We start from the raw sequence: 20,836 nt of genomic DNA, 5'->3' as shown, positions 1-20,836 counted from the left end.
TCAACGAAGTCATGATGGTTCCTTCGTCCGAACAACTTACAGTGGGAAAGGTTGGGCCTGCGATACGACCGGGGTAGACCAGGATAATTTTGTGCATGGCAGGTGGACCAGGATGGTCGACGTCCCACATGTCGGCAAATGAAAGTATTCTTTCCGATATAGAGGACAAGCAACGAGTATTCATTGTTTAATTTTGATGGAAGCTATTGTCTCCACTGTTACGACGGAGGAGTGTGAAACACGGGAGCCCAGTGAACTTGGCATGTGCACCACTCCCTCCTTCCTCATGTAATGCCCAGGTTACAGCTTTTTCTCACTTTCTCACTATCAATTTCCTCTCAAATGTTTTTTACCTTTCTTTTCTTAAGACACAATTGTTTTTATGCCTTTTTTTAGAATTATTTTTTTATGCCTAGGAGCATGTGTACAGACGGGCTCTTGCAGAGCCCACTCCTTGACTTTGTCAATGCCTTTCTCTCCTCCACATAAGGAGTACTACTTGCTATGCATGCATGCGGCGGGCAGCTGGCGTCTTGAGGGGCCAGGGCGGTGAGAGCGGGCTCCGGAAGCGGTCCGGACTCCAGCATGGCCCACCTCACATTATCACCATATATTTCTTGGAGTCCGTGCGCGGCGGGCGGGCGATCTCTTCTCCCTCCCCGTTTCTCTCTTCTCAGCCGACGCCCGCCGAGCGATTAGATTTCGGCTATCGACGGTTTATTCAATTACGGTCCCACATGTCAGTGAAATTGCAAGACAACGCATGTCCCCTCTGGTGAGCAGCGTGCGAGCCGGACTGTCGGGGTTGCGACGCGTACGAGTCGTAAGTGTGCCGCCTTTTCCTTTAGAACTTTCGAAGCGTAACATTTTCGCGCATTCGATCGATAGAAATCCAGAACAAAATGACGAGGGCGGTGCTTTCCCACTCGTTAGGCGGGCTAGTTCGAGTGATATGATGTGCTACAGTGTCGTCCACTTGCTACATTTTTATGTAAGCAAGAGTTTACACTCTTACGCGGGAGGAGTGCGAAACACCGCGGATCTGATTTCGATTGAGGGATAACTGTTCCCTGCCAAATAATGGAGGATTGTTAGCGATTATAGCATGATAGTTAGGGCATCTCCAGCGCTGGCCCACAAATTTACACCGGCATCTGTCCGAGGACACTGATGGATGCCATCCGATGCTGCCCGCATACCTTTCGACAACTATATGAACTAACCGGACGAAATTCGTGCAAACAAAGAAAATTTCAAATTAACCGGATGAAATTCATTACATTTCGAAAACTTTTCCTACAAATTGGACGAAATTCATTACATATTTCACACAAACCGTACTAAAACCTACTGTAAACCTAATCTAAACGATCGCCGGCGCCCGACCACCATGTCCGGCCATGAACCCGAGAAAGTGGGCCATTGCCTTTGCCTCCTCCTCATCTGCCTCGATAACCTCCTCCTCCAGAGCAGCGGCGACCTACCGTGTACTACTCTTCCTCGCTGCCGGTTGCGCCCGCGCACGCGCGCCGGCTTTGTGGTCGTGGCAGCGGAGGGCGGCCGGGGGGGGTGCCAGCGATCTCCTTCATTTGCTCATGCGACAGTACGTCGAAGAGAGCTTTGGAGCGCGCTCGGAGCGGAGCCGCCGATGTCCCTCGTCTGCTCCTGCGACAGTACGTCCAAGAGAGCTTCGGAGCACCAGGAGGCCATGGTTGAAGTGGTGCCGACAGAAGGAAGGGACCATAGGAGAATAAGTGTGGGTCTTTGGCTATGGCTGGGAGCTGGGGCTCAAGTTAATATAGCGTGCGAATGGCAATGAGCCGCGGCAGACGGATGGACAACTGGCGCCGGAGTAGGTTCGTCGGGCGTGAATGCGGATGCTGCTTCAGTGACTTAACTGCAGATGCGTTTGGGTTACTGACATGTGGGCCCAACGGGCATCTGGCCCGCATGTCAGTGACACACCAATTGCACCTGCAGTTAAGTCCGGTGAATGCGGCATTGACATTCTGGAGAGACGGTGACCATTTCAGGCGGGAAGCACGTGCTAGTGATGGAAGGGGTTTCGGTGTGCAGTGGCACTAAGATCGGTCGCTCACGATAGTACATACTCCGTACCATACTACCATAGTACCCTCTCTAGCTTAGGTTGTTTTATAGATTGTCGTTGTGATGGACGATATACATGAGCAAGGCGGTCGAGTATGACCGTTGGTGTTGAGCCAGGTGAATACATGCTCGGCGTTCGCGTAGGCCTCCATCAAACGTCTAAACTGTAATGTCAGGCACTGCCGGGGCGCGCAGGTGATGGGCTCGCCGTTTGCATTACACCATGAGCAGGACTTTGATTTAGAGGGCGACGTGCATGCATTAGCATGCTTTGAACACAGCGTGAGCATGAGTGTCTGACGCGAAGTATTTCATTTTCATTTGGCTGACGAGGGTGCATTGCAGCGACGAGTCCGTGATTTGATTCCCCACATACGCATAATTTTTGTTTTTACAGTATTTCTTTCTCCATTGACAGGTGGGCCCGCATAGATAGATAAAGAACACGAGCTGATGAGGCGCATGCGGAATGTTTGACTGGTCAACCAGACAAATACGGAGCTATACGCTGAGCCAGTGACCGTATAATCACCATATCTCGTATACAATGATCAAAGTGAGCTATCAAGACAAGTTCGATGACCGCCAATGCATTTTACTCGGTAATGAATGACCAGGATTGAAGGGGAATCCAAATTTGCTTCGTCTTCTGTCCTTGAGCTCTTGACAAACCAATGCACTATACGGTTGTCCGGCCACTCCACCCCAGAGCTCGCACCAAGCGTCGTTCATGCCACCACGCCACACACTAACCGGTAAGGCAGCAATGGCATCCCGCCGCGCCGAGTTTCTCGCCGCGCACGACCGCACACAAAATGGTAGGGAAGCGATGGCATCCCGCCGTGCCGAGTTCATCGCCGCCCGCGACCTCACAACTATGTGGGAGGAATTTGAAGATGCCAAGGCCGAATGGGCGGTAGTGCAAGAGGCGGCCAAAGCCGCACAGAGGGAGCGGAAAAGTCAGAAAGCACTAAAGAAAAGAGAGGCCCACCACCGCAAGAAAGAAAAGGACGCACGCGCTGCTGCAGAGAGGTCGGCGGAGATCCAAGCACGGTGGGGTGTCGCCGACAAAGCCGGGAAGGAGAACGACGGCGTCTGGCCAGCATGTGAGAAGTAGTAGTACTAGTAGTTAGTGTGTGTGTCTGTGTCTGAGTACGAGCAGGTACCAATACTACTAGTTACTATTGTAGTTTTTAGAGAAAATTACTAGTACATTAGCCAAGACTAAATGGAAAAATTCCTATCCTAAGCATCAAATCGCATCACTTTCTCTATAGGAATTGAGATGCATGTCATCTCACTTCCTATGATTTTCATATTCCTATCCTATGAACGAAAGGAGGCCTCTGTTGGAGTAACTACTGTAGCTAGCAGTACTGCTGGTACAGTAGTTTTCTTCAAGAAGCGGAATTCAACGAAGTCATGATGGTTCCTTCGTCCGAGCAACTTCAAAGTGGGAAGTGGGCCTGTGATTTGACGGCTCATTAGTCATTGTTACTGCGGCGCGACGACCTGGGTGACTCTCCCTTGGAGTTCTGTGTGCATGGCAAGTGGACCAGGATGGTCAACGTCCCACATGTTGGCGAACGGAAGTATTCTTTCCGATATCGAGGAGCAAGGAAACCGCGTGGTATAGTATCACTGCTAATTGGTTCGCAAAAAAAAAGTATCACTGCCGATTTATAATTATTTTTTTATTTCTGATGAATGCTAGCGTTTCAACTCTTACGACGAAGGGTGCCAAACACGGCACGTGCTGGATGTCCCACACGTCAGCGAAAGGAGTGGGACGTGAACAGCGTGGTAGAGCCCAGCGTAAAAAAACAGCGTGGTAGAGCGTCTCCAGTTCTTCCACTTCTGGGTCGGAGACCACACGTAGTAGTACTTAGTGGTATGAACGATACAAAGTGCGACCTGGAGAGAAAGACACGTCTAGTTGGAAGGTCTCGGGGCATACACGTAAACAAATATAAAAGTTAATATGTGCCTCCAACTAATATAGTAGTAGTAGAGTACTTAGGCACGTACTCCATAACATCACCGTGCATTGCACGTACAACATTTAGTGGTAGTACGTAGTAAGAGACAAATGCCGCCCAAGAGTTCCCTTCTCGACCTACTTTTGGGTGTTTGGTAGAGTGTATGGAGGGTGCATGAGTCCACACTAGTTTAGCACAAATACACTAGAAGTATGCATGAAGAGAGCATGCATGAAGAGGGGTGTTGAGTTGAGCATGCATGAAGAGGGAATTTCCCCTATCTTAACTGAATTCGATTTATCAAAAATCGATCCAATTTGTTCTTGGGTTAAGCAGAAGAAATTAATTACCTAAGTTTCAAACCCTAATTTTTATCAATAATCAGTTTGATCTTTTTTCCCACCTTCAGAAGAATGAAGCATAGATAGATATAGAGCCTTCGTTCAAATTTTCGCTCTCTCCTCCGACTTCCCTAGAGCCTCCGGTATCACAGCCGAGACAGCGACGGGTTCTCCACCCATACGGGGATGGAGCGACAGAAGTATGGAAATAGGAACTATGCTGAGACGAGAACGCAACCAAACACCCTATATGTCACGCATGTTCATACCATTTGTGCCTTTCTATTTCACTTACTGCACTACATTACTCAGGTTCGTACGTCCACTCCAGTCCCACGTGTTCTTCATATAGATGGAACGATCCTTGCATAACACGTGCACCTTGATGCTAGATGCCTCGCGTGTTGGCAAAAGGATGAACAAAGCTCACGTAAAAAAATAGAGTGGAAGAACATAGATTCCGGACGGCCGAGAAGGAGCAAGGAACCTCGTGGTGGAGCGTCTGCACTCATAATATTTAATATTATTCAACGATATAAAATTAACCAATCATCTCCACAGTGGACTGGAAGAGTACGAAACACGACAGCCCAGTGTAGTTACATCATACTAGTACATGGCTAACCCACGCTATCACCATATTTCTTGGCTTCCGTGTGACACCTATCTCTAGTAATCCAGCAGCCTGTATCGCTTCTCCCTCCTCGTCTCTATCAAAGTGCGGCGGGCTGGCGTTTCTGCCGTCTATTGAGGTCGGTTAACTATCACATGTTAGCGACATGCCAAGAGCATTCTAAAAAAAATTCCTTTCACGTTCCGTTTTGAAAAAGAAAAAAATCCTTTCACGTACGAATTTGCCTGTATGCTTTGAGCAACTTGCATGTCCTATACTGCTCCTGTTTGATACTCTAACTTAGCTAGAGGTTAGACTAACTCATGACTAACCCTGAACTAACTGTAGCCAAAGAGGTGTTTGGGTGACAGGGTTAGATTGACAATAAATGCACTTCATGGAGAGAGAAAAGTGATTTTTCAGTGGTCCCAATGAGAACTATCTCCAGTTAGCACCTCTTGGGTGGGATAGTTTATTTTGGTGGGTTCGGTGCAACTTGCTCCAATTTAAACCCTCATGCTTGGATACTTTAGGGCTAGTTGAGCCCCAACTAGCTCAAACTAACTCTAACCCATGGATCCAAACAGGGCCTATGGCCAGTCTCAACGCGGAGCAGTCGCGTGCACCGGGAAGCGGCGCTCTCTCGGCCGCCACGCCACTTCAAAGCCGGCGCCAGTGAGAGATCACCTCCGCTCTGGCCGGGCATTAATGCGGCACTGACGCTCCAGGGCGACCCTGACCGTTTCACGCGGGAAGCGCGCGCTGGCAAGGGAGTATAGGTTTTGAACCGTTTCAGGTGTAGTACTGGTAGTTTGCAAAACTACTCAATTATTGCACTCAGTTTCCTAAGAAATTGTGGTAAAAGCCGTTACTCCACAGCCCTCTTACATTCTCCTTCCTCTTCCACCGCCCGCGCACGTCCGCGGGAAGCGACCGGTCAACCCTTATATAGGAGTGCTAGCACAAAAAGATGCATGCATGACCACTAAAATTTCCATATTAAAGCGCCGCTCCGGCGGGAGTATGGCGTATGTTGTTACCTTCGGCCGTCCCATGGCTACTGGGCGACGGCGACCAGAGAAGAGGCGGCGGGAGGGGAATGAATGCAACTACTGTTTGGGTTCGCCTTCCGGCTTAAATAAATGCGCAGCATCACGTGTACCTGCGGGTGCACAAATTGTAACATACGTGTCTGCTTAAGTGGTTGTCACGTAACTGGTGTGTGTGTGAGAGAGATTCTGAGAGACAGAGTGCGTGTGTGCGACTCTACTCTTCGGACATGTACTCAACCTTTTGCATCGGGATATAAGTATAATGGTATGTACTTTAGCTAGTGATTTACGTGGCCATGTTAACGTGGTTGTGTCAAAAAAATGTCACTTCCTGCTCGTGATTTGCGTTATGTAATTACAAGCAAGATTCTCGTGCATTACACGGAACATCAATATGCATTTTTTTACAGAACACCTGTTGTGATTGACCCATGCAGGAGTAATCCCATGTGTAAAAACTAATGATATCTCGAGAATTTTATCGAAAAACTGGTATCTCAAGAATGTCATCGAAAAAATGAAAGATGAGAGATAAGGCGAGGAGGAGTGGAGCGTGGTGGTGACTGGTGGTCGGAATGGGCAGAGGCATGGGGATGGACGGCGCCGGCAGGCGGCAGCGGCCACCATGCATGCTAGATTGTTCCAGAGACTTATTCCTTTTTTAATTGCTGAGCAATGAGGTTGCGGGAGATAATGATGTGGAGAGAGGTGCGGGTATCTTTTGTAAAATTATCATAGTTTGCTTTCTATCCTCAGATATAGATCATACGCTCCGTATTACAAGATGGCAGGCACACCATCACGGCCAACTCATTTTTTTATAAGGGTACAAATGATAAGTTTGCTGACTACTAAAGTAAAGTGGAATTTGTCCATGTTATGCAAGTAAATAAAGGTGATTGTTTGTCATACGGGTAAGGTTGGATGAAGGGTGGTAGGAACAAATGCTCCGCCTAGAGCATGTGTGTGTGAGATGGAGTCTTAGTGTGTGTGGGGTGTGTGTGTGTGTGAGAGAGAGAGAGGAGAGAGAGAGATGGAGTCTTAGTTTGTGTGTGTGTGTGTGAGAGAGAGAGAGATGGAGTCTTAGTGTGTGTGTGGGGGGGGGTGTGCGTGCGTGTGTGTGTGTGTGTGTGTGTGTGTTTGTGTGTGTGTGAGAGAGAGAGAGATGGAGCCTTAGTGTGTGTGGGGGGAGTGCGTGTGTGTGCGTGTGTGTGTGTGTGCGCGCGTGTGTGTGTGTCGCGGGGTCCTCTGTGGCGGATGTAATTTAAGTGTGCATGGCTTCATCATAGAGAGGTGATGTGTATGGCAGAGGCCACCAACGATTGGGTGCGAGAGAGAAAATGCCCGTAGAGAGGGAAGAGAAGGTGTGTGCGCGTGAGAGGAGTCGACATCGAGAGAACGTGTTTGTTCGAGAGACACTGAGGAAGACTACTATATATCGATGGTGCATGTAGGCGGAAATTAAACAAAGGGATGGTCTTATTGGTTTCGAGGATATAGGGGAAGAGTGAGAGGCGGGGGGGGGGGGTAGCTAGAAGGAGATTGTTAAGTGTGAGTGTGTGTTTTACCCATCCAGGCGGAAGTTATGTGCACAAAAGAGGAGAATGATTTGATGTGGTGTTAGGATTGAGGGTAATTAACTACGTATGGAGACATAGAGACCTTGAACGTGCATGTGTGAGAGGTATACATGTATACGTGGGATGTGTGTGTGTGCGCGCGCGCATAATCGAGATAAAAGAAAGAAGACATAAGTCATAAGATCAACGACATGGGAGAGACGGATCGGTATGACAATATGCATGCATGTGAGAATGCAGGGAAGAAGGCCTGACAATTGAGCATGTGTTTTTGTCTTTAAGAGATAGTGGCGTGGGCTGGAGCATGCATCTATGGCGAGCAGAGGGAGTGAGGCACAACGATTGTGCAAAAGAGACCAACCTATAAATGCATATGTATGGAGAGACATATATAGTGTGGGTGATAGGAAGCAAGACTCCGTGCGAGAAAGAAATGTTGACGGAGAAACTACAGATAGATACAGAGATGGAGATGCTAGCTAGAGGGACATCCGCTAGTTTGGGTGTTGGAGATGACCGTCGGGTGGTTCAAAGGGTGAAGTTATATATGTGTGTGAGAGGGCACTTGACTGCATGTAGAGAGAAACATATGTAGTCTGTGTGATAGGAATCAAGAGTGAGGGCGAGAAAGAAGGTTGATGGAGAAACAGATAAATAGAAAGATAAAGATGCTAGCTAGTGTGCGTTAGAGATAGGAGTCGAGTGGATCAGAAGGCTGGGTTATGTGTGTGGGTGTGAGAGAGATAGAGAGAGGGTGCATGTGAGTCACATACAAACCGATATCAGAGAGAAATGAGATCCAGAGTGACGGAGTTTTGTGTCTGCGAGAGAGAAAGATATTTCACAACGAGAGTGATAGCTAGAGAGACATACGAGGGAACGCAAGATATCTCTAGGGAGAGAGGGTGTGTGTGAGCGACATACAAGAGAACAATGGAGAAATATGAGACCCTGGGAGACAGAGTTTGTGTTTGTGTGTGAGAAAGAGACATTGAAGAGGAAGAGTCGTAGGTTCTCATATCTAAGGAGCGAAAGACATCTCTGTATGAGGGGTGTGCGAGTGGCACACATGGGAATAGTAGAGAGAAATGAGACCCCGGGAGACAAAGTTTTGTGTTTGTGTGAGAGAAAGAGATTCCACATGGAGAATCATAGTTAGAGACACATAGCAGTGAGCGAGATATACTTAGAGAGAGATAGAGTGATGAAGGTCGAGGGAGAGAGTACCGTTAGTGTGTTACAAAGATAAAAGATCATTGTCGACATACAGGTAGCACGAGAGATACCTGAGAGACGATGAACGCGTATAGGTCCAGAGAGATAGTCCTATATAAGCATGAGTGATAGCTATATGAGACGTATCTGGATTAAAGGGGATTCAAATATTTAAACTGGAGATCACGACATCGATAATATCATAACGCAAATTGGTGTATCAAACATGCATATTCATTTCAATTTGGGCACACGTGTAATGTTATATTGTTTATCAATATTGGTGATCCATAGATTCTTCAATTACAAACAATGCATGGTTTATATGCAATTAATGTCTAAACGGGATTACACTATATGTTGCGTGTGTGAAACACATTATACATGTTTGAGAAGTAAAAAAAACCCGCATGAAACACACATTAATTGGAGACAGTTAGCGAGGAATGCATACATTGGATTCCAACATAAAGTGGTTTCAAATATTTGAAAATCCAAATTGATGGATACAACCTTATGAATCTGAGATCATGCATTTGTAAACCATATTTATGTATAAATAGTGTTGTGCTTTTGAAAGTATATATAAAAAAATGATGTATATAGAATGTAATTCCAATTGAAAATGGATCCCGCCCAAAAAAATAGAATACAAACGGGATTCGAATTGAGTTGGCACGGTAAACGTGCACTCTGCAAAATTTGAACGAAGTGGGGAAAGTCGCAGTAACCGCACGAAACCAAAATCTGCGAGATGGAAATCACTACTGCCTATCCCTGCCACGCAAAGCCTATCTGCTGGATTTCTATAGGTTTCGATAGGGGTAGGTTTGTAATTTCACCCAAACGTGACGTAACCGCCTCTCACCCGGATTCATACACGGTGGGCGCCAAAACACAGTGTGTCCTCGGCCGAAATCGACTCCCTCCCCGATTCATATTCATACACGGTGGGCACCAAAAACAAACTCTCGTCGGCAAATATTCGGTGTATGCGAGATTACCGTCCTATCCCCAACTGACTAATGTTGTTGTGATGTAGTAGAAATTTGAAACGGGGGCTAAGTTTGTAAATTTTCCTCGCATTTGAGACAAGCGCGCCCTGAATACATGGTTCCCCCCTTCCTCTCTACCTCCCTTTTCCCCATTCGTACTCCGTGGGCGCAAAAACACCCTCTCCACCCCACCCTCCTCCGTCCGCCGCCGTCCGCCACCCCATCCACCGCCGTCCTCCTCCACCATGCCGGAGCTGATACCCCGACGCCGCCGTCCATTACAAGAGATCAACCTCTCTCATCCACAGCTTCGGACCGGGAACCACTACAGGAATCAGCTACTTTGCCGTCTGCCACGGCGGACGTCAAAGGCATGAACGGCGGACGGCAAAGGCCTTTGCCGTCAGCCGCGGACGGCAAAAGGCTCCGGCAAAGTAGGCTACGGCAAAGACCTACTTTGCCGTCTGCTTTCGGCGGCTGACGGCAAAGGCGCCTTTGCCGTCTGCCGCGGACGGCAAAGAAGCGGATGGCAAAATGAGTAGTGTTAGTGTCCGTTAGGTGGCTAACGGCAGCCTTTGCCGTCCGCCAGCTGACGGTAAAGGCTGCAGGCTCTTTGCCATCTGTTGGCAGATGGCAAAGAGACCAAATAGGCATTAATTCTGTTTCTTCTTATATCAATTCGTTTTCACAGAAAATCAAACACAGATATATATATGACCAATATAGCATATCCAACACATATTACCAATACTCATGAACACATATATATCCAACACATGTTACCAATATATAGTCACAGTGGAATCAAGTATTCCCAGGCTACTAATTACCAGAAATTAGAATTGCGAGGTCCACACGGAGCAAGTATTCTCAGGTTACCAATAACTAGAAACTAGAATTACAACTGGCTGCGCCTCTTACAGTCATTGCTCAAGCTGCGGCAAGCCTGCGAGCATTACGAGACCACTAGCATTCCCTGACCATATCCGTCAACAGATAATTATCTCCACAGATGAGGATGATCCATGTGTGAGTTGCTCCTTAATCCGATGCCTGCTAGCTTTTTCCGCCTTGGATCTTTCAAGGCTGGTGGCATCACAGTATGTGCATGGGCTTTCACCATACAACTGGATTTTCAACAACCCCACAGCTCTTTCCATGACGAGCCTCATATAGTTTGTCACCTTGTCTTCATCCTCACACCCGAAGATCTGCAGCACCTCCAAGTTCAGGTGCTTCAAATCCTTGGATGGCTCCCACACCACGTTGGTCTTCTCGGCACTGTTCTTGTGCGGCTTGGCACATGAATGTCGAGATAACTTCAAGCAATGATATAGAAAGTAAACAACAAGTGTTAATTAAATTTGCCCACCAACCCATGAAGGACAAGGTGACAACAATTGTAATTAAATGTAAGTTTGGCCTCGATAGAGATTTTCGAGGAAGTTGCATGAATTAAATCCTAGGTTCATAAATATGTTTCCAGGGTTCCATTGTAAGTACAACTGTATTCCTCATACTATTTCTTTTAACAAAGATACTTTGTAGTAAAGAATTTTCATCAAGAGGGCAATGCGCATCACTCGATCTAGAGGCCAGGGATTTCCTCCTTTCCGAAAAAACATAGGACGGATTTTTGGAGAACTCTAGCATCAAATACGATCATACATTATAGTAGGATTTTTTTGCCTTGCATGGACATTGTCTCGCTGCAAAATTACAATGCGGCTTGTATGCACTACTTATAGTATTTGTGATAAGTTGGTGAGTGGTTGGAAATTAGATTAACTTGTTGGTACATTTTAAATGCTGAATATCTGAAAAACATATCATCATAAAAATGTAGAATGAGTCATGTACATGCTAAGATGTGGACTAAATTAGAAAGAAGGTTAAGTAACACTTACTGCTAAATCATGTAGGGCAGGTGCAGCTTCAAGGATAAACAGTGTCCAGCTCAGATCACACTCACTGAAGATACCGAAAAGACGCACAGAGGTCAGGTTTCTGAATATAGAAATGAGCTGCTTCGGAGGTTCTAGCTGAATCCAAATCTGCAGCAAGAACATACATGCACAACTGAAACTGGTAGAGAAGAACACATGGTATGACGATGCAGAAGATTTATATTTAAGTGGTGCGCAGAAATTAAGTATACCATTTGGTACCCAAAACACAGAGTCAGTGTTGACAGGTTCCTGGCACCAACACTCGTTGACAGGCATTCGCTGAGCGCGAATGGCTCTTGCCATGCCTTGGCTTTAGAAGCGAGTACTAAACCGCGAAGCTAAGGAACGTAGCCAAAGCGCACTGGAGGGTTATTGAAGAGCCAACATTTGCACTCCACTTGTCTAAGCTTGGGGACAGAGACGAGCTCGATCCATGTGCACAAAAGGCCGATGAACTCAAGCTCCTGGAGCTCAGAGCACGGCACATCGATCTTGAGCGTGGAGTGCAGATCAAGCAGTCTGCAGAATCTCAAGCTGAGGTGCCTGAGCCTACTGCAAGTGCTAATGAGGTCAGTGATGTCTGAATGTCCAAGGGCATGATATTCGAGCATAAGCGTCGTGAGCCACGAGAAGGCAACTGGGTAGGCACGGGAGAACGCCATGAACTCCTGCCCAATCTCAATGCTGATGCCCAGCGGGTCAGTGCCCGGCGGGGATATACAAAACTCAAGGCATTGGGTCTGGCCCAAGCTCACAATGTCCTCGATGAGGCGGCCTATGGAGCTCAGGTGAGGGGAAGACGTGTAGAAGCTCAGGACGAGCACCTTGAGGGCACCACTCTCGCACACTCCCTCGGCGGGAGGCACCCGAGTGAGCAAGGCCCGCGCCGCGCCCATGAACGCGTCCATGACCTGGAGCGATGTGGCGCCGCGGAAGTGACCGGCGTCGAGGTGCACGAGCGAGAGGTGGCTGGGGAGGTGCCGCCACCGCGTGGAGAGCGCGCCGGCGCGGACCGCCTCGCGCAGGTGGAGGCGCTCGAGGATGTCGAGGAGGAGGTGGTCGGGGAGGGCGCTGATTCCGTCCTCGCCGACGTGGCCGGCGTTGCGCTTGGGCGGCGGCGACTCCATGGTCCCGACCGATTGACTGAAACCCTAGCTCGAATCAATGCGCCCCAGGCGGCGGCCTCCTGTTCGAGGTCGCGGCTCCCCCACCTTGTGCCTGCCGCGCGATCCGGTAGCGAGGCCCGCCGGGAGGTCGGTGGCGCCGCCCGCGGCATCCCCGGGGCGCCGGTCCCAGGCGACGGAGACGGAGAGCGGGTGCGAGGAGTCCGGGCAGCGGCCCCGCGGGGCCTCGGCGGGCGCCCGGGAGAGGGAGACCGCGGCGGCGAGGAACCCGGCGAGGCCGAAGAGGAGGCAGGCCGCGAAGACGGCCGGCGAGGAGAGGAGGCGGCGGAGCGAGGAGCGGCGGGGGCGGCGGTGGGTGTGGATCTGGTGGGCGTCGGGGAGGGGAGAGAGGGAGAGAAGAGATAACGGGCGGGGGGGGGGGGGGGGGGGGGAGAGGGAGAGAAGAGATAACGCGCGGTGGGTGTGGATCTGGTTTGCCGTCCGCTATTTTGTCTCTTTGCCGTCTTCTAGCAGACGGCAAAGAGGGGGCGTTTTTTTTTCGTAAACGGCTCGTTAGTGGGGGGCCACCTCTCTCTTTGCCGTCCGCCAGCTGACGGCAAAGATTCTTTGCCGTCCGCCAGCTGATGGCAAAGATTCTTTGCCGTCCGCCAGCTGACGGCAAAGAAGTGACTGATGGCAAAGGCCTGTTTTGCCGTCTGCCATTTCTTTGCCGTCTGCTTTTGGGTAGCTGATGGCAAAGACCTTCTTTGCCATCCGCTAGCAGACAGCAAAGAGCTGGCAGATGGCAAATTAGCTGATTCCAGTAGTGAACCTTGCATCCCGTCCACTCGCTTCATCCCCGCCATCGTCCACCTTGCCGGTGCCGCTCCTACGACCGTCTCGTCCACCGCGCCCCGCCGCCACCGTCTACCCTCCTAGATCTGCTTCCACGCCGCCGACAGCCATCGCTACCGCAACACCGTCAAATTCTCAGCAGATGCGTACATGGCGCCGCACCAGAGGCGGTACTCTTTCGTATCTGCTCAACTTATTTATCGCAGCAAGAAAATAGATCGCCACTGCTTTACTCTGATTTCTTGTCTTGGTTGCGAAGTTGCCTTTGTCCGGTTTGCACCTTCAGATCCGCCATGGCACGCTCAACACTATACTCCCAATGCTTATGGTTTTCCCCTTTTATATTCCACACTAGTTAAATCACAGTAGACTAAATTTCAAAATTGGGTCAGTCGATTTTTCAGAGCTCGCCGGAGTTCGCCGGTGCGAACGAAGGGGCTCGGGTGGTTGTGGGGCCTCGCCGAACAAAGAAAACTCGACGCGGGTGGGGGTTGGGGCGGGGGTGGGGGGGTGGGGGTGGCGGAGGAACACAGGCGGCCGGGGCCGGTGGTCCGGCCGGCATCCCGTGTGGTGTTCTATATGGGAAGAATCAGAGACGAGGAAGAAGATGGGTTAGGAGACGTAGGATCTTCATCCAACCGCCTGAAATGGTCGAGAGACAGCTGGGAGTTGCATTCTTAATGCGCTCTGGTTCATCATGTGTGGGCACTGCGCAACCAACATTTTATTATCCAAAATCTGCTTGCTCTTCTTTACCATGTTCCTCTTCCGTTCTTCTTCAATATGTACTCTCTCCGTTCCTAAATACAAGTCTTTGTATAGATTCCACCATGGACTACATATGGAGCAAAATGAGTGAATCTACACTCTAAAATGTATCTGGATACATCTGTATGTGATCCATAGTGGAAATCTCTACCAAGACTTATATTTTGGAATGGAGGGAGTATGATAGTGGTACCGTATGTTCCTTGTACTGAAGATGAGCAGGGACTTTTGCAGTGTAGAGGTCTATACGGTCGGTTGTGATGGACACTTTGAGCCTCTTTGATTCGTAGGATCTTGTAAACATAGGAATAGGATTTGTAGTCACCTGCCCACTTGAATCCTATAAGAATAGCAAGGAAATGCGGGGAGCTGTGTCGCCTTTGAGAGTAACACTGATATTAACAGTACGGCACCTTCACTTGAAGAGAGCTGGTAACCGAAGCCTTTCTAGCCGTACCGGCAATACTAGCACATATATTCCAGCAAGTTCCACTTTGCTGATTTTACTCTGATGCTTACGGTTTTCCCCGTTAGATCTACACTATGATCTGTGTAGTTGCTTTGTGTCGCACTAGCAGCAGTCCACTCTTGAAGCTAAACACTGCAATGACTTACAAAATTGGCACCAAGGCATTGAGTGCCATGCTGGATGCAATGAAACTCATACGCTCCCCACCTGTTGATTCTTGTTCAGAATATGATCCTAATGACTCTTGTTCAAAATTGCCACATATAGAGAGACAGCATGGAATTGCATTTGTTTGGGCGCTCTGATTCATCATGAGTGGGCAACCAACATTGTATGCAAAGAATATGCTTCCTCTTCTGTTCTTTAACATGTTCCTCTTTGTTTATTCTGTATTTAGTACCTACAGTATGTTCCTTGTAAGGAAGGGGCGCAGGGACATCTGCAGTCAACAGCTGATAGAGTTGGCCTGTACGTGATCGACAGGCTTTCAATTACTAGCGACAATACAACACCGTATTTTCAAGCCAGTTCCACTTTCCCGATTTATATATCGTGGTTATGGTGTACCCCTGTTATGTACACTATGATCTGCCTAGTTGTTGTGTGCTCTTGTTATCATGGTTTGGCAATAAACTCTCTATATAGTATATTATGAACCTATCATCTGCCACCTATCCTTACTTCTGGAGCCTATTTTTTTGTGTACTTGTGCCAGATTATACAAATGCACGCACCATATTACAGCACACATGAGCTCTCTCATCAGAATCTAGTGATAGCACACAAGTGTTTACAGGGGCGCCCCTATATTAGAATATCATCTGCATTACAAAGATAATCTCACAACTATTTATGTTTTCATGGTTCTCAGATATTATACGCAATTACAGTGAATATCAGAATCCGCGCATCAGAAGAATATTGTGGAACACTGCAATGACTTACAAAATTAGCACCAAGGCATTGAGTGCCATTCTGGAAGCAATGAAACTCATACGCTCCCCACCTGTTGATTCTTGTTCAGAATGTCATCCTAATGACTATTCTAACCTCGAGGAGTCAAAGGCAGATGGCCTGTCCTGTTCACCCATCAAGGTGCCTGTTCTAATTTGGCAAGGTTTTATTGATTGCGCGTATCTTGCATATGTTGTCTTGCATTTCTTCTGCTTTGTTGCACCGCCATCTGCTTAGTTTACTCATCATATAACTCGAGATGCCATGCCCATCCATTATCAATACATATTCCATCTGTCATCATACCATGTTTTTCCACTCAAATGCTGTTCTTGTGCATCAGACATCAAAAAGGAAGAGGGTGATTGCCGAACCTGAAGGAGCACCAGCAAAGTCCTTGAAAAACGTGGTGGTGCCGGAGAAATCAGACAGCGCCCCACTTATATTGGCTGTACAACCAGTGACACTAAACGTAGGACCGACTCCAGCATACTGCACCCATACTTCACTGGCCACACCACTAGCCCCACCACACAGGACCTGCACTCCAGCAAAAGGTATACCGATTTCATTTGCCAGAGCACCAGCTGTACCACAGAAAAATCCCACTCCAGCAAAAAGTACAACAAGTCCACCGGCCAAAGACCTATCCCAACTGCAGAGACGGCCAATTCCTGCAGATTGGAACCCCATTCCATTTATTCCCAGTTTAAAAGACAATGTTTTCAATGTTGTTAGGGACTACGTGCATATATTCCCATCATGGGAAGATTATAGTGAAGAGAAACACCATTTTCACATCTTCCTGTCCAACTTACGTGTAAGTGCTATTATTCATGGTTATTATTTTCCTGTTTTCTGCTGATCGAACACATCAATGATTTACAAGGAAGCATTGCAGCAGTATCGGTGTTACCTGAGGAAATCACACTTTGATGGCAAGTCTATAAATGAATTTCCGGTGAAGTCTCCTGTGCTAAATTTAGAAGACATTGAATGGAAAAAACCTTGTTATGCACTGGTCTCGTTCCCAGGATGAGGTACTGTCTATGAAATCAAATGACAATTTGAACTTCTACTTTTCCGCATGTGCCTTACGGATCTTTTTTGCAGGAAATCTGCTCGAAGAAGAATTCCGGTTTGAAAAGAACGACAGGATATCGCAAATATGCCGCACGCTGCTTTGCTCTTGTTAGTACATGTTGTCCTGTATCACTGTACTTGCATACATACCTTGTTCATTATGTGACAGCAGTATGCATGATAGCTTGCTTATCAATTGTTCGCTCCAAATTATCTGATCTGTATGAATGGTTACATTAGTGTAGAATATATCCAATGCCAATGATTTTTTAGCTCTGCATTGTTCTTGTAAGTACGTGTTGTCCTTTATCAGTGTACTTATATTGACACGTAGTTGTTCATGTACCATCACTCTGCAGCTTATTTTCCTTTGCCCTCCATTTTCTACACATCAGATCTATATTTACTCTTACCATAAGGTTGGTACTGAAGAAGTTTAGCTGTGCATTGCTCTTGGCTGTGCCTTTTGCCTGTATCACTGCACATACATTTATAGCTACTTGGTTATGTGGCATCACTCTTCATCTTATCTTAAATATTCTCCATTTTTTCGTATATTATCACATCTATATTTACTCTTAACAAAATGTAGAATAAAGGCAATGCTTATGAAGAAGATTCTGTGGTAAACTTCTTGAATTGCCCCCCCCCCCCCCATCAGCATGGAAAAGGGCTTTATAGAGCCTGTCTTCACCAGTAATGTAAGTTTCTCTTTCTCAAGCCTTCAAACTTTGTTGTGTATATTTGGTTAGGCATGACTGCAACAACTGTTTATTTTTGGTGTTTGCATCAAATTGCATGTTTAAAGTTTATTATGTAGTTCATAAACAAAAGTTTGTCCTTCTCAATTTAAGTTTTCAGTTGTACAACCAAGTTCCTTCTTCATACCATGTAAATTAAACTATACATAGCAAGTGATCTTCTTTTGCACTGCATGTATGCTTCTGTTCTTCATCCGTAATCCAGTGGTGTGGTGAACCTACCCACTATAACACAATGTCATATTCTGCAATGTCTTAACTATGAACAATGTCATATCATTATACTATTATTTAAACCATCTCTTTATTTGCCAATCTGAAATGGGATAAATTGACAGCACACTAACCATTGATACTTATGAGTTCTTGATCTGTAATCCAGTGGTGTCGTGAAGCTGCCAACTCCTTCACAATGTCATTTCCTGCCATGTCTTGACCTGAACAATACCAATATTGTGTTAATGCAATTTTAAACTGTGTCACTTTATTCGTCAGTAAGAAATGTGATGAATTGTTAGCACTGATACTTTTATGTGCAAAACCTGTCATCTGTTTGCTTGTTTATCTTTCAGAGTGAGGAAGATATAAGTGTTGAACAAGCGCAGTCTCATCATCTTACTCAGGTGGTTGCGCTGCAGCTCGCCAGCAGGGCTAACCTTTCTTGAACTCTATTGAAGTGCTGTCGGTTTTGTATATTATTTTGTCAGCGTGTTTATTTGCACTGGTGGCGATCTTTGATGCCCAGTGTATGTAATCTGTTGTCTGCTTGTGCTTTATTATCATAGTGGCGAACTTTGATGCCCAGTGGATGTAATATGCCGTAATTTCTTTATTGTATAGTCTAGGTTTTTTCTTATTCACGATGCTGCAGTTATTTTACTGTATATATATCCTGTCTTCGCAGTAAACCGGCCAAACCGTAAAATTACGGTACATAATCGGGCCGTCATGCAATCACGATGTATGATCCGCATCATGGGCCTCGTCAAACTGGCCCACTAGTAGATTCGGGCCTTTAATAGGCCGAGTAACCCCCGACCCTCTTTTCGCAAGAAAACTCAATGGGCTTTTAGGAGGCTGAGAACTAGGTTGGGCCTGAAACGTGCCGAACAGCTCACGGGCCGGCCGCAGCCCGAAATGGACCTCGGCCCATGATTGTGCGAATCAAATCACGGGCTTTTAACAGGCCAAAATTGTCTCGGTCCTTGTTTGGCCCAATCAGATATCGGCTACGAGCAGGCCGGATGCAAACCCGGCCGTAGTTAGGCCCAACTATATGACAGGCTTTTAACAGGCCGAAATTAATATAGGGCCGAAATGTTAAACGGGCACTTAACAGGACGAAACTAATATCAGGCCGAATTATTAAATGGGCCTTTAGCAAGTGGGCCCAAAAGCATAGCGTCCAGTTAACGGGCCCAATCTGATATGGGTCATAATTGAGGCCAAAGCCTCTTAAAGGGCCGGACTTGATCTGGGCCGTGATTTGGCCCAGAACGTGGGAGGCTTTTAACGGGCCGGATCTCATATGGGCCATTATTAGGCCCAGAACGTGGTAGGCCATTAATGGACCGGATCAAATATGGGCCGGCATTTGGCCCAAAACATGGCAGCCAGTTATTGGGCCGACCTACTAGGGTCATCAAAATCTTGTGGGCCTACAGCTAGGCCGACCCATTAGTGTCGGCGAAATCTCGTGGGCCTTTAGCTGGGCCGACACATTATGATCCGCAAGAATTTTGTGGGCCTTTACCTGGGCCAGCCCATTATGGCACACAAAAATCTTGTGGGCCTTTACTTGGGCCGGCCCATTCTGGCCCGCGAAATCTTGTGGGCCTTTAGCTGGGCCAGCCCATAATGGTCCGCAAAATCTCGTGGGCCTTTAGCTGGGCCGGCCCATTATGGTCCACAAAATCTTGTGGGCCTTTAGTTGGGCCGGCCCATTTAAACTTGATGGGCCGTGCCACGTGTCGACGTATCATAGGCGCCTTCTGTCCAGTGAGTGGATGACATCTGTCCCAATGATGAGCCGACACGTGTTTCCTCCAGCCAATAATGATTTTACACGTGGAAAATCCCCATTGGTCGCGGCTGTTAACGGGTTATCGGATCCAAAACCCGACCCGATAGCTTAACGGCGTTCCGTTACGGTGGATGCCACGTGTCGGTCACCCTTGACGAAAGCACTTCTGTGACGCGTGATTTATCGTCATGGAAGTGGACACTTCCGTGATGATAATTTTGGTAATGTCATGAAACACTTCTACGAGAGCACAGGTATGACTATCTTGATTCTGTCATAAATTTGTCATGGATGTACATGCATGACAAAAAACGCGACCTACTGTGACAAACACGTATCATCATGGAAGTGTATTTTTTTGTAGTGTTATCTTCCAGTATTTGCCCGTGACAAACTTCTTGGTTTTGATCTACAGGAAATTTATATGTATCGTGCGGTGAATTGCATTGAAAATCCTTATATTGCCAATTACATAAAGAAAAGAAAACAAATAGAAGATTAAGAGAATACTAATGAAAGGGAAGAGACTTCCCAATATTCTCCTATTATTTCTTATGATGAATCAGGTAACGAGGAGGAGCCTTCGATTCAACCAATCTCATTAATAAGGAGCTCCAAAAAGAGGATTGAAATCACACATGATGTGGTGAAGAGGAAGAAAAGAAAAAGGAAGAGAGGTAAAAAGATATCTCCCCCAAATAATGTTGCTCCTATTATTGGTGTGCCTAATGAAAATGAATCAAAAATAATTGTGGAAGATGATGCACATGATGATGATCTCGTTATGCCTATTGCTTGTTGTGATGATTATGATTGGGAATATAATGATATTCTTATGATCTTGAAAATCTTTTTGGCACTTGCTTGGAAGAATATGATAATAATGTTTGCTATATTATTGGTGCTATCCATACTATTAATGATGAGAGTGATTATGCTTATGATATGAAAAGTCCCAAGCTTGGGGATGCTATGTTTGAAGAAGAT

At 47.0% G+C, this 20,836-nt stretch overlaps 1 pseudogene; it reads right to left on the bottom strand.

Moving 5' to 3' along the window:
• Window positions 1–10,702: 10,702 nt before the first annotated feature.
• Window positions 10,703–13,052, bottom strand: LOC109744641 (F-box/FBD/LRR-repeat protein At5g22660-like; annotated as a pseudogene).
• Window positions 13,053–20,836: the final 7,784 nt, after the last annotated feature.

Source organism: Aegilops tauschii, chromosome 2 (genome assembly GCF_002575655.3).
Source record: "Aegilops tauschii subsp. strangulata cultivar AL8/78 chromosome 2, Aet v6.0, whole genome shotgun sequence".
Classification (NCBI taxonomy): Eukaryota; Viridiplantae; Streptophyta; class Magnoliopsida; order Poales; family Poaceae; genus Aegilops; species Aegilops tauschii.
This window is presented reverse-complemented; position numbering and strand designations above follow the sequence as displayed.